Source organism: Dermacentor andersoni, chromosome 8 (assembly GCF_023375885.2).
Source record: "Dermacentor andersoni chromosome 8, qqDerAnde1_hic_scaffold, whole genome shotgun sequence".
Lineage (NCBI taxonomy): Eukaryota > Metazoa > Arthropoda > Arachnida > Ixodida > Ixodidae > Dermacentor > Dermacentor andersoni.
The window spans coordinates 152,865,728-152,888,895 of NC_092821.1; the positions used below are offsets into that span (position 1 = coordinate 152,865,728).

The 23,168-nt window shown below is 51.0% G+C and overlaps 1 protein-coding gene across 1 annotated transcript in view; it reads left to right on the forward strand.

The window, feature by feature from the left end:
* Window positions 1–400: 400 nt before the first annotated feature.
* LOC126525985 (RNA binding protein fox-1 homolog 2-like) overlaps window positions 401–23,168 on the forward strand; it is a 323,725-nt gene continuing 300,957 nt past the window's right edge. Inside the window, exon 1 of the mRNA XM_055067939.2 lies at window positions 401–1,150. The gene's annotated coding sequence lies outside the window, so the exon portion shown is untranslated. The remainder of the gene's footprint in view (window positions 1,151–23,168) is intronic.

The window sequence follows — 23,168 nt, forward strand, 5'->3', positions numbered from 1 at the left end:
AATCGACATGACTGTAACCGTGGTAATGTCTGCCTAATTGAAAGCGAGCGAGCCAGTTGGTTCGTTTTCATACAGCGGATACGTTCGTCTTCAGTGCTCGGAAGGCTGCTCAGGCTTCCCGAAAGGCCTATATCTGAAGGCTCGCAAACGTCGGAGTTTTCACTGGTTGGCGCAGGTAGTTGACGTCTAGGCACTTGGAGACATTGGACGAAGATAGTGCTGTGGCAGCTTGCGTCTAGACGCAGAAGGCCGTGTGGGCCTTTGATCCTGGAAAATCCTGTGGGCATTAGCACAGCGGTTGCAGGGTGCGAAGTCCATGTGTTTCGCGCCCGAAGCAAGCAGCAGCGTCGCCTGATCCTTCGCGCGCGAGCGCATGTGGTCCCCGTGCCAGCACCGCTGAGACATCGCGATACGGCCGGTCGCGGCCGCCGTTGAGGAGCAGCCGGTGGCCGCGCGTCGCCGGCGGCACGCTTCGTTGGCGGCCTGCAGGAGGAAGAAGCCGAGGAGACAGCGGCGCCGTCGTAGGGGACCCGCCGCGGCGCTCAAGGCGTCGTCCCCCGGGGCCTCCGAGACGTCCACGACGACGACGACTTCCTCCTCCTCGGCCGCCGCTGCTCCGCTTGTGACGTCGTCGTGCGCCTCCTCCTCCTCTGCGGCAGCGCCTCCCGTCTACGCTCACCCCAATCCGGCGGTCGTCGGCGACCTCAAGGAGGACCCCTGCGCTGCCGTCGCGCTCGCCTTGGACAAGTGGTGGGCGCCACCGGCTGCCGCGCCGCCGCCTCCCCCTCCGCAGCTGCTGGAAGTGCTGGCCGCCGCGGCCGCCGCCGCTGGCACGGACGCCGCGTACGTGACGCCGCTGCACCACCATCACCCGCACCACCACCACCACCACCACCTGTCTCCGCACCAGACGAGACTGCTGGGTGGTCCCGCGGGCGCGGCCCCACCGGCTGCCGCCGCCGGGCCTCCTCCGCCCCCTCCGCCGCCGCCGCCTCCCCCGCCAGGCGTGGTGGCAGCGGGGGCGCCCACCCCGCTGGGACCCGCCGCGCCGCCGCCGCCCGAGCTACCCTGCCTGCTCCTGCTCGGCTCGCCGCCCGGATCGGCCGCGGCGGCGGCTGCTGCTAGGGGACTGCAGCACCGGTTTCCTGCGGTGAGCGTCGCCGCGACTCGTCCATGTGTGCGCGTGTACGCACGCGATCCGTCCAACTGAAAGCACCTCCTTCGGCTGCTGTAGCTGATTAGCTCTAAGCGTTTGAACTGGATAACGGAATGGTCCGAGGAAACCGATGAGCAGGCGTATACTGCACAGGCGACACGCAGCGCGTGCTGTATGCTGCCTGTTTTCTTACTTTATTTTCCGTTTCTACGATATTCCCTGTTCAGATCAACTAGATCGGACCTTCACCCTTCTAGAGTTCGAAGCCGTGCCGCTGTAGTTGGTCGCATGGAGCCCAAACATCTGCTCCGTGCTTGTTTTCTTGTCTTGTCCGTCTTTTGCACCTCGACCACGTATTATGGAACCGTGGGCAGGTGCATGTGTGCACCTCTAGAGCGTCCTGCCTTTCTGTCACCTATCGAAGCAACATGCGGATGTAATTAGTTACCGGACTATTGCCGAAGTTTACAGTTGGTGCTCAAGTGTGTTCGTGTAAAGGCCCTTGGCCCAGCTGAGTCTCCCTGGTTGGAGTGCGCGTGCTTCCACTTCTTGCACGGTCACGTGTTACGAAATAAGGCGGACTCCCCGCTTCAACTGAAGAAAAAAAATTGATTTAATGCGATCATGACAATGTCCTCCCGTTTGCTGCATCTCGGAGAGCTTCATTAGGGAAATAGCGAGAGAGTCGTGCAAGAAAAAAAAAAAGTACAGTACAGCCTAGAGCAAGGAGAGGAAAGCCTATCCATTAATTTTTCTTGCCAGGCTCGTTGTCAGGTGTCTGCGACTTTTTAACGTGATGTGCAGTGACGCCTGTATTGTTCGCGTGTAAAGAGAAAGAAGAGCGGAGGAGGACGGCGGCGTACATCGACGCGATGACACGTATGACAGACGGCCCGCCGCGTTTTGTGGCAGGTCGCCTTGCTTCATTTCCGACTTTCCGTTTCCGGTGCGCGGTGGTGGATAATGCGTGTCTGTGCGTAGATGACAGCGTAACAAGTGCCCCTTCGTTGCCCGTAGCACTCTGTGTACGCCCGGCTATCTATATTCCGGCTATCTGTTTTCATTTCCTTACGTGCAAGCTGTAGGAGGTACGTAAGGGCCGGGTTGAGCTAAGCAGAAAGAACATGATTACCGCATAGTTTCAATGGACTGCGTGACTCGATACATATATTGCTAAAGCTTCATCTGCACGTACACTCAAAGAAATATTTGCGTTCTTTGGTGCTATCTGGGCCTTTGACAATGATCGTCTACCTGTTAGTGTTCGTAAAACGCGCTAAAGACGAACACGAAAGGAACACATACGACAGGACGAGCGCTGAACTTCCAACTAGCATGTATTTCAAGCGATCATCTATTTTATGCGTTCCTTTCGTTTTAGTCTTTAGCGCGTTTTATGAACCCTGTCAAGGTGAACCAACTCGCCCAAGTATTGTTGCTACCTTATTGCTTTTGCTAACGCTCTGGTCGCGCCGCCTTCAGGGTCACGAACTGAAGGTTCGCGACCTGTACCGTTCGCGCGTATAGGCGTCACGCAGCGTTCCCGACAGGGAAGCAGCGAGCGCAGTAAAGGAAGTGCACGCAAGATTAATGGCTATCGCTTTTGGTGAACACAGCGCTCGAGTTTTGTCCTCTTGCAATCCTCCTTCCTTCGTCCTTGCTTTATTTTTATCTTTCTTTGCGCACTTCAATGCTTCGCGCTGCAGCAATTTTACACCAACCAACTCGCCAACATCACTGTTCTTATTCAGAACAAGATAAGCACCGAAGGTTGTAAAAATCCTAAGTGTAGACCCGGTGAAAATGGCCGTTCCACGTGCTGCGCTGCTCAGGGAGGAAAAGAACCCCGCTTTCCACTTTGGTCACATGCCAGTCTTTCCTGATGATAAAGATTTTTTCATTTATGCAATACGGTCATGTGCTCAATAAGTCCAAAGAAAGGAATAAAGGAGAAAAATACGAAGCGCCGTCCTTTACGCTCGTGGTCCGTCGACGTCGCACACCTGTGTCCGTATGCCAGATACCGCAGCTTTATATGAAGGCCATAGTATAAAAATGAAATGAAAAGGCTGCAGCTCTTTTTGACGTTCTCGTCGACACGACAGCGGTATCGGAATGCTCTCGTTGGCGGCGTTTCTCAATTTAAATTCGTTACCGGTGGCTCATTGACGTGTCCTCTAGGTCGTCCTAATGACTGTTATCCTGTCTAAACAATGACGAACTGTGTCTCAGTAAATCTGTGCAGCAGTTCTGCGGTCGGTTACTTGCTGTTTGTGTACATGATCGTGGTGGTGTGTGCAGGCGCGCTATCATTTGTGAGTGTAGCGTTATTCCGATATCCGTGTCTGTCTGTCTTTGTGCTACAATGGCTTCCTCGAGCTACAGGAGCGTCTAGCCTGGTGGTCTGCAGGCAGACAGGCGGGGCACCTGAGTTTCGATGACGTCGCCATGACGTTCGCGGCTCGCTCCGTTTCTGAGGTCGCTGGGGTTTCCACAAGACAGCGGTGCTTAAGATGAGCGCGCAGCACTCTGGCTTATTGAAGAATCATTCTTTTTTAATGGGTAACACTATCACACACTTATTCTTTTTTCTAGAACGACGTCGACAAATTTTGTTTTGTGTCGTGACGCTACGATACTGTGCATGATGCTTGGTCGGTAGTACGGTAGCCAGCTGGGCGAGTCGATACATCTGCACCGTTATTATTATTATTATTATTATTATTATTATTATTATTATTATTATTATTATTATTATTTACGGCGCGCACTAAAAACACGGACAAAGAAGAGAGACAAAACGCGAGCGCTGTGTCGGTATTATGTGCGCTGTGCGGTCCATATTTCAAAACTTGTTTCCCAACCATTGCACTTGATAAGTTTGATCGTTTTACGTACTAGATGTGTGCGGTAGAGCTTCTGCGACTTCGGATCGTTCAGTACAATTGAAGAATATAATAACTACGAAGCGAGGAGAAGACGCGACACTTCCGCGTGCCTGCGAAAGCGCTTGGCTGCGCAGAGCCCACGCGGCGGAGGCCGCGGAAGCGGGCGTGGGCGCCTCCGTCCTCGTCGTCGCTCTTCCGTACCTCGGGGATCGCAAGATTGCTTCGTACGCCGGATCGTCAGCATCGCCATTTTCTGCGATACGCATTTGAGCGAGGACACGCCGAATCCTGCTCGTGATAACCTTGTCCCAAGCTCTTTCCCTGTTTGTAGGCATTTTGCAGACTGCATACCCTACTAGAGACGACCAACCGTATTGTCGAGAAATTAATGTTGCTGGAGCCAACGTTTCGATACGGGGATTTGTCGGAACGTTGGCCTCACTGTTGGTGATCACATCAGGCCTCCGCCTTACTGTGAACTTCTTTTTGTCTTGTATGGCCGCCTATATAGATGGGACCTTATTAGTCCATGGAAGCGATTGTTAGTGGATGTAAGCCCATGTAAAGCCCACAGGCATTTCATAGACGAGAGTTATCGAGTCTTTTCTGTCCGCTTTCCAGGCGCTCAGATTTCCAAGCGACCGACCTTCGCAAAAATCTCCAGATCCTGTGGAAAGTCAACGAGCGGTTTACGCTGTCAGGGTGATCTTTTGTAAACGTCGCCTTACAAAATTAATTTCCGCAAGCTATATAAATCAGTGGAGAGAGAAGAGAAAAAGGAAATGCAGGTAGGTCGACCATGCAGACCAGCTGCATCCCAACGCGGGGGAGGGGTAATAAGGCGAGCGCTGTGGAGGTTCTTGGCATGAGGTTCGTGGGGAACGGACGCGAGTTTCCGTGTCGATATAAATGAACACGTAATTGTGGTCGCCGCACGTTGCAAAGCTGATGGAATATAAAAATGGTATGTGTAGGTATAAATGGCCACAGCTGTGTTCTCCGTATGTTGAAGAGCTGAAAAATGAATTCTAGAAGAGTTGACTGTTGGGCTAGTTGGTCGTCCATATTTGAAGTAGTCCTTGTCCTTGTCCTCGCTTGTCCTTGTCCGTCTTTCTTGTGTCCGTGGTTTTATTCGCGCTAAGCTACTACTTCAAATATGGAAGAGTTGAGAGATTTGTAGCCAGATACTGTTGATATACTAGCTTATTTCGGAAGCCGTTATATGAAAACGACCTGCCGTGAGGATTAAATGCGAGACATGATGCTTGTAGCATTCTATTGGCACATCGATAAACTTCTTGCTTACTTGTAATAAATATTGAAGTGTATAATGCTGTCAAGCCTTTGAGGGCAGCCGCTCCGTCAAGCTGCTGTATTTAGCAGCTATTTCGCGGCTGTTCCTTCCTTTTGACAAGGAAAAATAAACGCGGCATTATATCTGACTTCTGTCCGAAGTTATGTCAACCTATGTTCACTGGATGCATGCAATTCGCTGGATATAGGGCGCTCAGTATACATGTAAGGCGCTTCGTGATCATGGTGTCTGCAGCTAAACCAGTAAATATACGGTCTATAGACCAGCTACATCAGTAGCTATTTCTCTGTATGGTCTATGCGCTTTAGACCATAGGCTGTATATTTTATTAAACAGAGGTTCTTTGGGCATTAGTAAAATACATGCACTATCTCTTGACAGTGTCAGCCTGCGGACTTTAACCTTTTGTTTTTATAAGCTTCTGCGTATAGACTATTTCGTCATGCTGTAGACGCCTGCATGGTTCTTGGACTGTATAGCAGCAACCGCTTGCGCGAGCCTAGTACGTGCTGTAAGGGTTGGGGTCGGGCGTGAAATAGATGGTAGCTGGCCCATGCCGTCGTCCAACTCATCCGCGCTGAGGACGTTGTTGAACGGAGGGACTTGTTCTCACTGAGAACAAAGAATATGGGATTTATTTACAATGTCTACATGAGAATGTTACAGTTCATCAGTCTAACATGACTGAAAGAGAATGCACACTGAACAGCCGACAACGGCTGCTTAAATACACTCTGTCCTCCCTAGATCCCTAGGTGAGGGAAAACGGCCGTTCAACCTTGGACCAATGGGAGCGTCTAAAGTCATTGTAGCCGACCCGCCTTTGGGGGGAGTGTTTGCACACTCACTTCCGCATAGGTATCACTGAACACACCGAGATGAGAGGGTTGTCGCAGACAGAGTTCTTGACCCGAGTAGGCGCCTCTTGATCCCAGAGTTGACCCTGTAATCAGTGGACGCCGCGTCTGTGCATTGATTGTGACCTCTTCTGGTGCCCGTGAGACCGCACCGCAAAACATCTCCTTCCAGGAGTTCCCCCGCTCCAATCAAACCGTGAAGGTGACGGCGACTCCACTATCAATACTTGGTCCGCCGACCGCGTCTAGACATGGCAGCGCCGATGGGCTGTTGACGCGGCACTTTATGGTCCTTACAAAGCGAGTCGCCGCAGCGGGCTGGGAGAGTTCGGAGGTCGCTGCTCGTCCAGATCGCCACCCCCGCAGCTGCGGCGGGCTGGGAGAATTTTGTAGGTCGGTACCTCTGCTGGCCGATCGTAACAGTGCTTCCTGTTCATTATGTCAGCGACGCTTGCAGGTACTTGCCACCCTCGGTCTCTCGGTGTAGACTCAAACCTCCAGGCGCCCATGATGGCTTTCTTGATAAGCTGCTATCGCGTATGTATACGCGTACAAGTATAAATGTGGAAAGATTGCGTGTGGGGACAGCGAAACATGTTATGCGACGTAAGGTAACCTATAAGGTCGTCTATAAATAACCAGTGATTCCAAAGCCAATCGTGATCCACCGAGTCGTATCGTAAATCTTACTCGCGCTTAGGTAATGGCTCGCTAGTGGGCGAATTCGGTTCCGCTCTCGATGTCACTCCCTGCGTCGCCGAAACTTACTGCCCCCATTGGCACACTCCCAGAGATGGTCGTTGTTCGGTTGCATGCGTTCTGGCTGGTAAAATGTTAGTAACTTCTTAACATTCTTGAGCTCGAAAGTGGGACTGTGTCTCTTGCACGAGTAAATACGGTATATGCATCGCTGTAAATTTTTTTTGTTTTACTGTAATGCTTATACAGAGTTAGTTCACGCTAGCCTCCGCGAACGATTGGGCGCGCGCGTGCTTGTCCGACGACAGCCGCACGGTCCCGAGCGATGCACCTTTTTGTCGAAAGCCGCATGCGAATAACGCTTGCCTTTCACATCTTCCGCCCTCGTAGCTGCACATCTCTCCGCCCGAGCAGCGTCGGCGGTGGAGAAACGGAAGGCGGTGGCAATTTTTAATCAGCCGCATGCATATTGGAGAAATCCCGCAGAACCACCGTGCTACTCATGTCGCCCGTCCGAGAGCGTTTGCTGCGCTCGCATTGGCCTGTTGTTCGAGGAACGATAATGGTTTCGAAACGTGCAGGTGCTGTCGCTCGCGTGATTCTTTTTCCTTCTCCCTCCCCCCCTTTTTTTCCCCTCCCGTCGTCGTCGTCGGTGCAGTATCGCGCACCGCGCAAAGCCTCCGAGCCCTTGCAGCACTGCACACAGAACTCGCATGCGTCATGTCTCCCCGAATGGCCTCCCGCTGCGCGCTTTTGCCACTCCGGTAGTATTGCTTCGCTCCTCTCGCGATCACGTCTGTATCACTCGCCCTCCGCTGCTGAACATGGTGTGTAATTACTGCGCAGGATTTATTTCAGTGCAGAGGGTGAGGGTGGAGGTGGGAGGGGGGGGGGGGCGGGAATCGCATCACGGAAGTCTGAGGCCAGAAGCGTACGCCATTCGTTGCATTTGATATTCCCGCGCAGCTCATGCTGCAGCTTGCAGATCTCAGAAGTATGCGCGTCTCTTTCTTTCTGTATTTTTTACTTGCTTTCTTCTTCCTCCATGGTTTCGTTTACGTGTCCTTAGATTTCGTTTTCATTCCATCCGCTCCCCGCCACTGAGTCTGCACCCTGCGCCGCGTTTCGGCCATATACTGATGAGCCGGCGGTTTTTCAAAACGTCTCCCCGAGGAGCTTTAGTCGAGCGATCCGGGGACTCTGAAGGAAAGGAGGAATAAAGTGCTGGGCGGATCCAGAAAAAGATTTGCCGCGAGGAAGACGTACGAGAATAAATAAAACCAGCCATTGCGGTGGGAAACAAGAAAAAGAAAATTAGGGATAGGCATCTGCATTGTCTTCGCCGCGGGAGGCATGACTATACGTCAAATAGGATAACAAATATTTAAGAAAGTTGAAATGGATGCTGCAACTTGTTCGTCTTTGCAGACGAGCGTACCCCAGAACGCCAAAAAGTAAAGAAAAAGATAATGAGCGCTTCGAGTGCTTGTTATATGGCTGACATATTGTGGTATGCGTTTCTGTGATCCGTCTCATTTTGTTGCTTCCGTTCGCTTTGTGGGGAGAACATACAATGTTGCTATGAGCGACAGCGATCTATATATTATGTACGCCTAATGTGTCGCACGTATTCTGATAGCGTTACCCTCTTACGTGTGTTGGACTCCGATATATGTTTGAATTATTCAGCCGAGCTTCGCGCTGTTAATCTAATTGGTCGCGTTTGATTTCCGCTTTCTGCTTAGGGTGAGAGGATGCATAGAAAGGCAAAGAGGTTAACCCAAAGTATTTCTGGTTAGCAACACCCTGTATGGGGTAGAAGTGCTAGGGGAATGGAAAGAGAGAGGAAGAGAGAAGAAGTAAAAAGAAAGGCCTTGGTATACGCCAGTTTTTTTATTAAGCTAGCCCACCTTCGAATTCGAGCACGAGCCGAACCCACGACACCGAACTCCGCAGAATAGCACCGTAGGCGCGCATCCACGATGCAGGGTAGAGCCGGAAGAATCTCTGATGTCAGCGGTTCTTTCTTTTTCCTTAACTTCTCTGGTATACTGTGAGCACGCGCAGGGAGACATTGTCTTTGATGTTCTGCGTTAGGAGATTTGTTCAACATTGGCCCCCGTTCTAATACCTTGCTTGCTTCGCCGCATCCATTCCAATCGCGGCGATGGCGTATGAATGCCCGGACAGCACGTTTGCATTTCTGTTTTTTTCTGACGGTGAGAATTTCATCATTTTAGTCATTAGGGTCGATGATGACTACCTTATCCCATACCTTTGTAAAGTCAACTGTGGCATCGAGTGTACGCGAATGATTCTTTACTCTTTCCAGACCAACCACGCTATCCCAGTGCTTCCCAAAATTTGAAGCCATGTGACCCGCCGACAGCATAAAACGTCTCTTCGACGCTTCCTCTACCCTTGTTTTTTACAGCTGCTAATTAGCGAATACTGCATACGCCTCGTTCTCGGTAAGGCGCCTCTTTGGTGTTCGTAGTCCATCGTGTGGTCGCCACGAGGTGAAGACACGTTTTGATTATCGTGCGTGCCCAAGCGTAAGCGAAGAAGAAGTAAAAAAAAATTGCAGGAAACGTCGCACCCAATTTTGGAATTCTCAATTAACAAGTGGCCGCATTGTCGGCTGTTTACTACACTTGAAAGTGCTTCGGCATCGAAAGTTCCACTCATTGAATATCACCATTAGTGGAGCAGCAATCTTTCCATCAAGGCGGCTCCACGAAGTTGACCGGCTTGGTGAAGTCGAGTCGTTTGACCTCATCTTGCGGGAGTTTAGACTGCGAACGCAGGGTCAGGACGGCTCCCGGAAGCCTTGAGGAATACCCGACCACGTGCCCCGTCGGAGTCGGTGCCTAACGTTGGCCGTGTCTCCGAACGTGTCGCGTCCGCGCATCTCCGCCTCGCCGGACGCGTGGCGCGAAAGGCGACTCTGCTTGCCGACGGGGAAGAGAAGAGGGCGGGAGAGGGTTGAAACACGAGCGAAGCCGATGGCGAAAGGGAAGCAGAGAGCGAAAGGGTATGCGCTGGAGTCGGCCGACGTCTCTCAAGATGGATGCACATCTAGGATTTCTAGCTTCCGGAAATCTCGCTTTTCCTTCCTTGTGTTCTTCTTCCCGCGCGAGTGCCCTCTGGTGGAGCCTTCCATCCGTCTGTAGACTTCCCTCTCGTATGGACTATCCGTGCCGTCTTTGTTTCCGTTTTTTTTCTTCTTCCTCGCTAAGTAAGGATCGCGAGACCAGAGACGAGAATGGCCGATCCAGCTTTCATTTATTTTACTGCTCTTTTATTATCATTATATTTTTTCTTCTATGTCCTCGTCGTCCGCTCTCTGGAAGGAAAGGAGAAACCCACGCTGTGGAGCCTATCCGGGTCTGCTGCGCTTGTCAGATAAAAAAGATAACGAGCACAACTGTACAGCGCTGAGCGGCGAATGTTTGCCAAAGTAGATGAGTTTCACACGCTTCGAAGACTCCCTCTGGCTGCTGCTATTTTTTTTTTATCTTTTTCTTTCGGCGAATGCAAGGCGCCACCGATAATCAAGCGAGGAGATGGCTGCGTTCTCGTTGCGAACCGTGCTGGCTGCTTCGTCTCTCCGCACCCATCGCCCTTCAGTTGCGAGCAGCCTGCCTATAGTATATACTAGACTCACGGTATCAGAAGGCGCGCAGTCTAGTCTGCGCCTGTCCGCGTTCTCGGCCGGCAGCGAAGGGGAAGAAGCGAGGAACGGCGCGAGGTAACGCTGTGCGGACTGCTTTCCCACCCAACCGGAATGCTCTGCCGGGAGTCTGCAGGTTCGCGCGCGTCAGTGCCGGTGTTCGGCGTTTGGTGTGGTCGCGCTAGACACAGCGAGCGGAGCTGCGGTCTTTGAATACACACCGTGCTTCCGCACTGGAAAGCCGTACTCTCACTCTCTTGTTTCCTTTCGTGTTGCTTCATTTTTCTCGGGAAGAAATTGTGGCGCAAAATTAGGAGACTGGGGGAAAAGAGCGCGCACACTCGAGGGAAAGCAATGCCCTGTCTTCTTTTCTCGGTGTATTCTATCACCGCAAGTTCTCCAAGAAGGCACCTCGAACTGTCTCCGGGCGATATGCCTTTTTTCTGTTCCTTCTTCGTTTAGGTTCGTAGGGCTATGCGAAAACTATCTGTTTTGCTGTCGTGTTAACTGGCTCCTCCGGGCTGTTACTCCCATTCTTTTGCGTTCACCTGCGTTTTTTTCTTCTTTCTCGCAGTCGATGGTTGGGCTCTCGTCGTCGTTACCAAGGGCGCTCGCTCCCGCGAAACCGAGTCTGCCGCAGGCGATCGTACGACGGCGTGTCTACGTACGCGGATGCGTACCATGGCTGGAACGCATCGTGCATGCACTGCAACGCACTCGACGTGTTGCGGGCCGCGTTCGTCGGCAGGCGCGCCGACCTCTCTGGGACGCGCGTGGTGTCCACCTCCTAAGCGCTGCAGATCTACTGGTGTGGAGTTTAACCAGATGAGAATTTCTTTCAGGGCTTCACTTACTGGGGCACGTTTTCGTATACCTTCTGAAACATCGTGTTGCTCATTTCGGATCTGCGATGGCTTGCGCTTTGCGTTGAACGTCGTTCTCGTATTCGGCGAAAACAGTTAAGTGTAGTGTGTAAAACTTTGCAAAAAAGAAAAGCGTTTATTTTTCTTCTTTGTTTACTGCATCCATTTTAGTGCGCTCGATGTCGCTAATGCTGCACCAATTAGCCGCGTAGTGATTCGTCAGGCTACTCATTGCCATTTCATCTTCCGTGCGTATTATGCATGGCGACGTCGACGCAGTACAAGTGCTAAATGTAGCCATTTCTCACGCGGCGCCCGTTCTGGTATACGCCAAGGTGCACCGATGAACCTTGGTTGAGAGGGCCAAAGAACCCACCGTCACGCGATGAAGAGTGCGTTTTTTCAACAGTTTCAATGATTTCAGTGAAGCTATATATGCCCATGGAATGCGTCAACAATTCGCATCGGCAAATAAACGTGGCAAATAAATCGCCACATTCGTGCAAATTTCTTTCACCAAGCGTGGCATCACTGCAGCCAGCGGCATAGCAGCTTTCCGCTGTGCATCGCGTGCAGGCCCTAAATATTGCACATATCTCCCCGAATTTATTCGTGTATCTTTCACTCGGAAGGCCAAGAGTTCTGCTATGTTCTACGCGTACTCTGGGAGACGCGAGAGGGAGGCATCTTTGTTGTGACTATTGACGTGCGTTCGCGGCGCATCGACGTATAGCATCCGCGGTGAGTCGTTTTCTGGGGCAGATTGTGGCAGCCTTTCAGTTTCAAATTACAGTGCCCCAGCGCTTGTCCTATTTATCATATGTCAATCGAAACTCATTATCCTGTTGAAAGTAGAAGAAACGCCGGAACGGTGCGCCTCAGCTGGATGTGCCGTCGGGATTTGAGGACAAAGAATGCCTCGCATAAGATACGGCACGTGTCACGCATCGAATAGATTCTCCCGAATGAACAAAGGAAAGGAAATAAATGTAAATGCGCGTTTACTTCTTTTCGTACTCTCGCCAGTGTTCCGATTGGAAGTGCGCGTTCGAGTGCGCACACTCCACGTAGTCCGCGAGTCCACTTGTTCATCGAGACGCGCTCCTTCTTCTGACGCAGCTTGTATGGCGGCAAGCCGGAACGGCGGAGCGGTGCTCACGTGTCGTGCAATCGACATGCAATCGATATGCCCTGTCCGTCATCGATTAGCCTACATGCTATTTTGTTGCTTTCGTCGTTGTCCAAACATCGCGCGCGCCGGATATTGCACGCTGCATTAGTTCATCAATAACTGCCTCGGCGAGGCCCAGTTCTTCGCTGCTGCTGTTGCTGTCCGCTGAGATTTTTCTTTACTGGCAGTGCGAAATTTTTCTTCTGGCTACGCTTGTCTTTACTGCGAGTGTTCTTGATGGGGGGGGGGGGGGGGGAGGGGGGGAGGGGGGGAGGCACAGTGTAAAGTGCTACACGTTTAGTGGTGTGGGAGTTTTCTCTTTATCCTTTACGACAGCGTTATAAGTCGGACCCGAACACTTGATCGAGAACTCTCCGGGATGGCTCCTTTCATGACTGAAGAATGCCGTTGGCCATTTCTATCACACACACACACACACACACACACACACACACACACACACACACACACACACACACACACACACACACACACACACACACACACACACACACACACACACACACACACACACACACACACACACACACACACACACACACACACACACACACACACACACACACACACACACACACACACACACACACACACACACACACACACACACACACACACACACACACACACACACACACACACACACACACACACACACACACACACACACACACACACACACACACACACACACACACACACACACACACACACACACACACACACACACACACACACACACACACACACACACACACACACACACACACACACACACACACACACACACACACACACACACACACACACACACACACACACACACACACACACACACACACACACACACACACACACACACACACACACACACACACACACACACACACACACACACACACACACACACACACACACACACACACACACACACACACACACACACACACACACACACACACACACACACACACACACACACACACACACACACACACACACACACACACACACACACACACACACACACACACACACACACACACACACACACACACACACACACACACACACACACACACACACACACACACACACACACACACACACACACACACACACACACACACACACACACACACACACACACACACACACACACACACACACACACACACACACACACACATATATATATATATATATATAGCGCTTTATTCTGTTTTCTCGAATGGGTATATTGTGTGAAATTATAAATTCAGTCTGTTCAACAACACCTTTCTCTCTTTGGATTCAAGCACGCATTAGCTATATTTGGAACAGCGGGCACTTCACCATTACTTTGTTTTTGCTAGCGATTCATAATAAGATTCGCTAATGAACCATTGCCGCCTTCGGCGCCCGGCTTTTGATCGATTGTGAAGCCTCGGGCTGAAAGCTGCTTAGCGCTTCCTTTAGTACGGCGTCGAGTGCTACAATGAACGTGAAGGCGTGCTAAAGACGGCAGCGACCAAGAGTGCGAAAAGAAAGGCAGCGTATCGCGTTTATTTCACCCCTGCAGCGTCCTGTGTGTTGGGCTATGTTATCGCTGACAGTGGAAACGTGCACACGACGACGAGAACGCATGCGGGATTGTCGTGCTTCCCACCGCTCTTCTTTTCGCGCATTCTTGGTCGTTGCCGTCTAGTGCAGGGCGAGGGCGTTGGTACAGTTGCACTTTCGCCCTCAGTGCACAGGCGGTGACGGGATAGCTGGGACGATAGTACGCGTAAGAAGTCTCGGGACTGTTTTGTGCAGTGTATCGGTTGGAGCAAACAATCGGCGGTGCGCGCGAGCAGTCTCCTTTCTGCCTTGAGCGTCAATTCCACTGGCTTCATTTGCGTTCGTTCACCTCGGCGCTGATCACGAATAAGCTGCAGTGCGTGGTGGCAGCTAGACATTTTAATGACTGCTCGAGGTCAGGCATAGCAAAGAAAAGGCCATGCTGTTACTCCGCGTCGGCGGAGCTAAAAAAATCTAGGCAGACGGACTTGCTGAGAGGTAGAATCCTCGACTAGCAAGCAATTTGTGCGCCCAGAGTTTGGATTTAAAAAAAAAGGTTTTGTCTGTATAAAAGTCTTGCAAAGCACACTGGGATTCGAGTGACAGGCAGTGGCGTGCATCTGACTGACTAGGGGAGTGAGCCCGTTGCTGCAAACGCGTTTGTGAAAAAAAAAAAAAAAAAAAAAAAAACAAGGAGGCTTCCGCGGGTTACATAGCGAAGATTCTCCGCGTTAGATCGTCTTTCGAATGACCAGTAAATCAGCTTGCGAACTTTTTTGTTTTCAGGTTGCTCCATCTTGCATTGAGCGACATCCATATGCAGAAACCGCTCTTAGTTGGATGTGCTGGCTGTTTCTAGCCATTCGCTGACGTACATATAAGCAGCCTCTGGCGCTTTCATACTTAATGGAAACAGCAATTCCAAAGTTTTATAGCCCGTAAGGACACGAAAAAGGTTGCGATTGTATCATTCGTTGAGAAACTTCCGGACGCTATGCGTTCGTAGCAAAATGCAAAGGTTTCGCATCGTATCCGCGGTGTCGCAAGCGTGGCTGCTCTGGCGATTTATTCGTACGCGTGCGTGCACTGGCGGCAATCTGGGAAAAAAGGAGCGCGTGCACATCTTGGCGCAAGGGTCGTGTGGACGCAGTATCTTCTTTATTTATTTTGTTAATGTCCCGCTGTCTGCCTTCGGTGATAAATAAATCACGAGATCCGCGTGCTCTAGTCGAGGAGAGCGTACTACTTTGCGCAACGAGCAGCGGTGCCTTATTTTCGTTTCGTGGCCGTGTCAACGCAGCCGTCCACCGGCGAATATTGATTTCAACGGGTACGGGAAGTACGCTTTACATACTGTCGTAAGATCGAACGCAGAATATAAAAGAAAATGGTAAAGACCGAATGTTAGTCTACATTTACTTTCGTATCTCTTCTGTCTTCTCGTATTCTCCCCCTCCTCCCTCCCCCCCTATTGTTGTAAATAGGTGTCAAACAAGCAACAGAGGCGTAACAATGACCTACGCAGATGAAGAAGATTGGAGAAGTGTGTAACACAGTTCACTGCTCAGTTCAGTTATATGCTTAGTGAGATATATATGGCTGAAGGGATGATTGAAATGTTAACAGCTTGCGTAAAGTTGGCGCGGTGTTCGTTCATGTAGCTATTCGGTGTAGTTAAGACCAAAGTTGTTATTATCACCCTTTTCGTTTCGAAACATCCCGCAAACTGCCAACCTTCGGGCGATGCCAGACTGTGTCGCGCGTGCTCTTTGTAACGTTTTCCGTCAATCCTCTCCGCTTTCCGAAAAGAAACGAACGAAGCTGCGAGAGGGCACAACGCGACCGGCAGTCGTGTCTTCGACCGAAAGCTCTGGCAAAAGAAGGCGCAGACGCTCTTGCCTAGGCGCTCCAAACGTAACGTACCGTGCCGCAGTCTTCACGATGCGCGGCGAGCGACTGGCAATCCGAGTGTTTGCTGGATGGCGGCGGGCAAACGACGCTGCTCGCGCGTGGCTGTGCGACGTCGCTTCCGCCCGGACGGCGGCGGAGGGCTTTCCCACTTGCCTTCCGGGTGGCTGTCGGCACACTGCGCCTGGAAAGAAGGTCGGCCAGACGCACAGCGGACGCTGCGCCGCCTTGCTTCGCCGAAACCGGTGCACAGCTTTCGCTGGTCATCCTTCTTCACAGAGTGGAAGGGCACCGAGTTTTCTTTCTTCTTGCTCAAGTTTATATTGAATGATGCATCTACTGTGCAGAGCAACTTTTGCCACATGGGGTCTTGCAAACAAGAAAAAAAAAAAAAAAAATCGCACGCAACCATAGAAGTTATAACAAAAACTAAACGCCCTATCCTCGCATTTCGTGCGCTCTCGTGTATAATCCATTTTCTTTTGACAAACGGGCGATAATATTGCTAGCCTTTAACAGCAGCAGATTTTTTCTTTTTTGCAAAGTGGATAATTGCCGCGTAACTAATCGCGTTGTTTCATAAGGATTGCGTAAGCACCACCTGTTTGTCTTGGTGGGTCTGAACGAAACAGACAAGGCCACATTTTTTGTGGTCGTTTTCGCTTTCCCGCGGGCGGACCGTTCTTCCGACATTTCTTTAATTTGAGGGGATATCTCGTAGCCTTCGTCGCGGATTATTCGACGCACCTGATATTTTCAGAACACATTTCTGACAAAGCTAACCGAGTGAGGTGCGTCAAGCCCTTCTCGGAATATATATATATATATATATAGAGAGAGAGAGAGAGAGAGCGCATCAGACTTTCTCTCCGTGCGAGTCCCTTCTCTTACGTAACGTATAATGTGGTCGCACAAAAGCCAGCCCAGCGCACTTTCGTAACGGCGTCAGTGTCATGCTCCTTGCAATCAATGAATCCTATGCTTATCTCTGCTGGTTACGAAGGCAACGGGTGCAAATAAGCACACGAAAACGAAGTATTAGGTTATGTTGGCGAATTAATCCGCTGCTGGAATCTCAGAAGAAGTCAGTCTGCGCGAACGAAAGTTTTGTAAGCCCCAAGAGAGACAAAACGGGAAAGATTCAAATTCCCGCACTATAGATTCCTGTAACGCAATGAAGTTTGCTCTTCGCTATAGTTGAGTTAAATTATGGAGCTTTACGTGCCAAAACCACTTTCTGATTATGAGGCACGCCGTAGTGGAGGGCTCCGGAAACTTTGACCACCTGGGGTTCTTTAACGTGCACCTAAATCTAAGTACACGGGCGTTTTCGCATTTCGTCTCCATCGAAATGTGGCCGCCATGGTCGGGATTGGATCCCGCGACCTCGTGCTCAGCAGTCCAACACCATAGCCACTGAGCAACCACGGCGGGTCGCTATAGTTAAGTGTTGGTGAACAAAACAACAGTCGCGTTGCTTTCGGAAGCGAGTTCGTTTTACAGCGAAGCTGTTTATGCGGACCCTGTGCCGTCGTTGTCGGACTTCTATAAAACTATCATCATCAGCAATGACCCGAGCGTCGTCGTCTTCTTCCACAGCTGGCTCCGTTGCCGCTCGTCATTCCAGCGTAGAATTTCACTTGTGTCCTCGTAATGGGGAGGCCTGCGTTTGCGGGGGTATATATGAGCCATTCTTTAAAGGGGTACGAGGCATTCATTATCTTACGTGGCATACAGATTTAAGAGAACAGACTGGTGGACTAGTTGTACTGCATAACTTGAGGCGAAGCGCAAAACAACAACAACAACAAAAGCACGAGGAGAAGAGAAGCGCTGTGTCTTCGTTTCCTTCTCTTGTCCTCGCGTTTTCTTGCGCTTCGCCTCAAGTTTATATATACATATATTTAATTTTGAAGAATCGCAAGCGGCAATGCCGGGCGGCATGCTGCTAACCACTCCACCGAGCGAACTCGAGACATCGAACGCAAGCGACGGCGGACTGCGGGCATACCGTCACCGACGTCGTTCTCTCTGTCGCAGCTGAACGTGTGTGTAACCTCATTAAGAAACACAAAGACGCCAATCGTCAAACTATTCCAACCAATCGTCAGAACGATCGCAGCGCCCACATCTCCAGTGGTGGGCCTTGCGCCCAACACACGGAGCTGTGGATTAGTGGTTTCGCACATTCCATTCCATCTACGACCATGGAAAGACCACGAGCAGTGCGTGCTCCTGAAGAAGAAGCTGCCTACCGCGAGCGTCAGCGAGAGTTGGCTCGTGAACGGGCCCGTCGTCGTAGGGCCGACCTCGAGCTGCGCGCCAGAGAGGCCGAGTTTAAACGGCAGCGCCGGGAGGCTGATGGTTTTCATTTCACGCCAAATCTTGTTCTTATTACTGATCCGCAAAAAGGGGGGGATCAAGTTGCACCCGCATAAAAAAAACAAAAAGAAGCACGGCAAAACACAGAAACCTCACGTGCAAAAAAAAAGAACCAATAAAAGAAAAGGAAAGAAAGAAAGAAATTGGATAACCGCATAAAAAAAAATAACTCCTGAAGCTTACTCACCACGCGAAGCACACAAAAAAGCGAAAATGACGTGAAAGAATGGTGAAACAAAAGATTTGCAATATAGACTGCTGCGAAATTTGACTTGTATGGTGTAGCACTCGGTGTAATAACACAGCTTTGCTGTTTGACCATCTTCGCTGAAGGGGCGGGGATTTTTTTCGTGCTCTTCTTTCCTTCTTTCTCTCTTTCTTCCTTTCTTTTTTCCTGGGCGAAAAAGACCAGAACATGGGAGAATTCATCGAAATGTGTTACGACGCCCTGGCTGCTTTGGCGTGCCAGTTGTGGCACAAAGTTAGAAACGGGAGTCTTAAACATCATTTCTTTGGCAGTAATATCCACTGCGAATGGAGTAGTGAGCGCGAATGGAGTTTGAAAATAATAGCTTTCCCATCTATTACAACTCGATGTCTCTCTTCACTGCCTCTATAATGCAGGAATTAAACCACCCTTAACCAGGAATTGTTCAGGGGCACTCACTATGAGAAATGGCGCATCGTGGAGGGCTGCTCACTGTTGTAGGCCGCGTGGCGCTCTTCAGCGTGCATCTCAACGCTAGTGGACGAGCGGTTTTCTTTTTCCCCACGCCCATCGAAACGCGACCTCTGCGTCGGGGAATCGAATGCCGCGACCTCGTGCCTTCCGTCAGAACGCCGTAGCCACCGCGGCTGTGTAGTTCTGTTTGTTTCACAACGAGTAACCAAGGCCGAATTATTACTGAAAACTGGTTTTTGTTCGTTTCGTTTGCTTCTCGGAAAGGGCTCTGGAGAAGAAGTAGTAGTTTAATGATTGGAAATGCTGCTACTCGGGAGTCAAGCGTAATTATCTATGCCTGTGACACCCGTATACTGCAGTCGAAGCCAATTTATGAGCAGGCTATCGGGCAGGATCTGCTATCTGACTGGGATCGCGTCCTTGGACACAAAGTCGGCTTATCGTTTATTTCCAAGTGTCACCCCTGCTATTCCTGTGGACCTCGTGCCGCTACAAGAAGAGCAGGTTGCGAGTAAGGACAGCGGTGCCGTCACGAGTGGTGACGCCGGCTCCGCCATCTGGTTCGCCTCTCTGCTTTCTCCACGCGATGGGGCGCTTTCGAGTGAACTGTTTATTCGACGGGAATCGTGTCTATCTCGCCCCGTAAAACGCGGCATTCCTTTGTGGACAGCCGGCTGTTTCGTGTTGTCAGGAGAAGAGCACCTTCAATCACCTCACTGCATGTTCAACTATAGACGCCCGTTTAGGAACAAATCTGGCGCGTCGTTGTTTGCTTTACTTGTGGCCACTTCTGTACTTGCCAGCCCGTTCGCGAGAACCAATCTGAAAAGCGGCTGCGAAAGAACGTGTTAGTAAGTAGGGACATTGCAAGGTGCTGTCGAGCTTGTCCTGCTTCCGTCCTTGCTCGTGAGTGCGCTGAATGATACTTGTGAAGAAACGGCTCGAACGAAAACGATCACGTCTTTTCAACCATCGCATAATCTTCGCGGGCGCTGTTCTTTCAGGGGTGGTTCGCCTTGCGCAGCTTTAGGGCGTCGTGATAGCTTGCACACTTCTCTTTTATAGCTCTGGGTCGATCACTGCCATAATACACGAAGAGAGGGGCAACCATTACCCATAGTTAGCTGCAAAATGTGCATGACCACGACCTTTGGCAACGGGCCAGCTCATGAGGGCTTCCTTTTGTCCTCTCCACGGTCGATGCGCCCATGTCGCATGCTGTCTGGCTCGGTTTCGAGATTCTGCTTCTCGGCCTTGTCTGCTCCGGGAATCCAGAAACACAATCAAAACGACTCAGTGCGGAACGTTCTGAACTTGGTCATGTGACCATTGGCCCTGTGCCAGGTTTTAACGGCCGTCGCATCTACAAACATTCCGTTCAGTGCGTTTGCGCTCCGCCACTGATGTCACCGCCATTTTCTTGCTATTCGCGCGTCGTGCGCTTACAAGGACACTCATTGAACAAAGAAGCGCGCAAAGAACGAATAAAGATTACTCGTATAAGCAATGCAATTGCGCGTGGTCAAGGCTGTCATCGGGAAACGATCATTAAAGTGCGATGACCACCTTTCCAGGCCGGCCGTCGAATGCCCTGGGCTGTGTGATTGTCCTCGCGTCCTTGTCGTCATTCGTCGGCTGTTTGCGCCAGTGAAAAGCAAACGATCGATGAAAGCGCATAACTGCCAGCCGAGCAGCGTGCGACCTTTTCGCGTAGAGTCGACGCTCGAAGGAAGCCGTTCAGTGTCCCCGGGCTACATCTTCGCGCCCACTTTGCTGTCGTCTGCTTGCACCGAAAGGCTGTGGCGTCTGCTTCGATTTCTGCCGCTCAGAATCGATCCGAAGGTGACGCTGCTGCATTTCGCGACTTCTGTGACGCGCCACGGCAGGAGAAGTGTTCAAGTGGCTGCCACCCGGAGTCGGTCGCCTCGCTGTGCGGCGTGCATGCGGGCCCGTGTGTTTATGAATACGCGCAGAACCACGCAGCGCTGTTACTGCGCCGCATGCGAGGTCTGTTGCTGGTACGTGCAGGGGGCTTGCGCAGGCTAAATGAGCCAACCGCCTACGATTGTGTTTCGTGCGCTGCAGAAAGGAACTTTCAATTCAAATCAGTTTTAATGACAAAACATATCGAAATACACAGTCACCCTATTATGCGGGAAGAAAGCGCGTGCGGCGCGTATTCTGCTCTTTCACTTACTGTTTAGAATAGCAGAGAACGCGGGTGTGGAATGGGCGCCGTGCCGAAGGTGACTGTGAATTGACGTGCTCGCTTTTGTGATTGGCCGACACCTACCAGATAGCCTTTAGAATCGTGTATGGTTTTGGTAAGGTGGCGACGAATGGCGCACACTCTGCTGTCCGAAAGGAAGGTTCGCCGAGGCCGATGGGCAAGTGTGTGACGTTTTCTAATGGCTGCAGGTACAAAGGAATCGAGCGGTGTAGGGCGCGGGTTGCTCCCTTCACGGTAAGAGCTCTTCGTAGCTTGTGCTTGGGGTTGGAAATGGCGTCGGAGTACAGGAAAAGGATGTAAGGTCCTTATCGGACGCGCGGATAAGAAAGCGAGATGGAGGCCCTATATGCGCCCGACGGCGATCTCCCTGCTCCTTTGCTTTCATCGATGCTTTCTCAGAGCTTCAAGAGGTAGAAGGAAAGAATTGAGGAGATTGGAACGTTCTTATCGCTGCTCCGACATCCATTCCGTTCCAGCAAAGGAGCAATAGAGAATTCTTTTTTTTTTTCTTCGCCCTGGCGCACAACGGCTTTCCGCATGCTTTCCTGTATTCAGGTCGCGTCTCCGGCCTTCGCAGCGGCGCCTCCCTCGCTGTTACATTCCTTTCCGGAGTTTCATTTTTCTTTTTCTTTTCTTGGAGTACCCTGTTGGGATTTGCGATCAAACGTCCTCGTTGCGATGCCCTTTGCTGTGACCTGCGAATGCCATTCTTCGATGGAAGATGAACAGGCACTGAAGCCGTTGAAACGTATGAAAATATTGTAGAACTTTAGGCTTTTTACTGGTCCGAAAGCGAACGGTAAAGTTTTTGTTTTTATTCTTCGGTTGTTGTCCAGCGAAGGACCACACAGACGTACGCCCTCGCGCACAGCTGTGACACTGCGCCCGCCAGAATGTCTGCGCTTGTACCCTGCTGCCGATCGCGAGCTCTGGCCGTCGAATTCCAGGCCACGGCTGGGCGCTTTACGATGGTGGCGGAATGTAGAAGCCCTCGTGAACCGACCGTTGGGAGGTAGCCAGCCTGGAACCCCAGCTGGGTGAAAATCAATTTTCAGCACTCCAGTGCACGGGGTCTCTCTCAGGCCGTGTACGTTGTTTGCCATATGGGACGTGAAGCTCCTATTATCGCTCGTAACGGAGATCGTATGAACACCGAAAAGAAGTACCGCATTTCGACATTGATCATAATTATTACATGTACACAAGCCGTTCAAGTATACGTTAGCAAGCAAGGGCTGGTATAATGTAAGGATGCCTTTCCCTCGATTCCGTTCTTTTCTTGTCAAGTGGTCATACCCGGCCGATCCCAGTGATAACGTAGGCGGAGCAGTGCTCAGAGTGGTCACGAAGAGGGAAAAAAAAAGAGAACGGGAATAGCGTCGTTACGTTATTCTGGTGCATTTTTTAACGTTTCACAGAGTTATCCGCCCATCCCTATATACAGCCGACGATTACGAATTCCGTGCGTTACGGAGAAAGGCACCCGTATACGAGCAAGTCGCAAGCCGCCTGCTAAGCCTGCCTGTATATTTTCGCGCTGCCAAGAATCTCCAAAAGCTCGCACTTCACAGAGGCTTTTCTCTCGTGCATTGGGTAAATTCGTGAGCATTTCCCTCTTTGCCGGCTAACGAGCTGTGAAGGAACCGGCAGGCCAAAAGTGGAGGACACGTCTCTGTACTCTTCTATTTATATATAGGGGGCGCTGTGCACTGTGTGTGTCCGTGCACTCGTCGGCTTTGATTTAATCGTGCGGTGATTTGTTGCCTTCGTCGGCCCCGTGT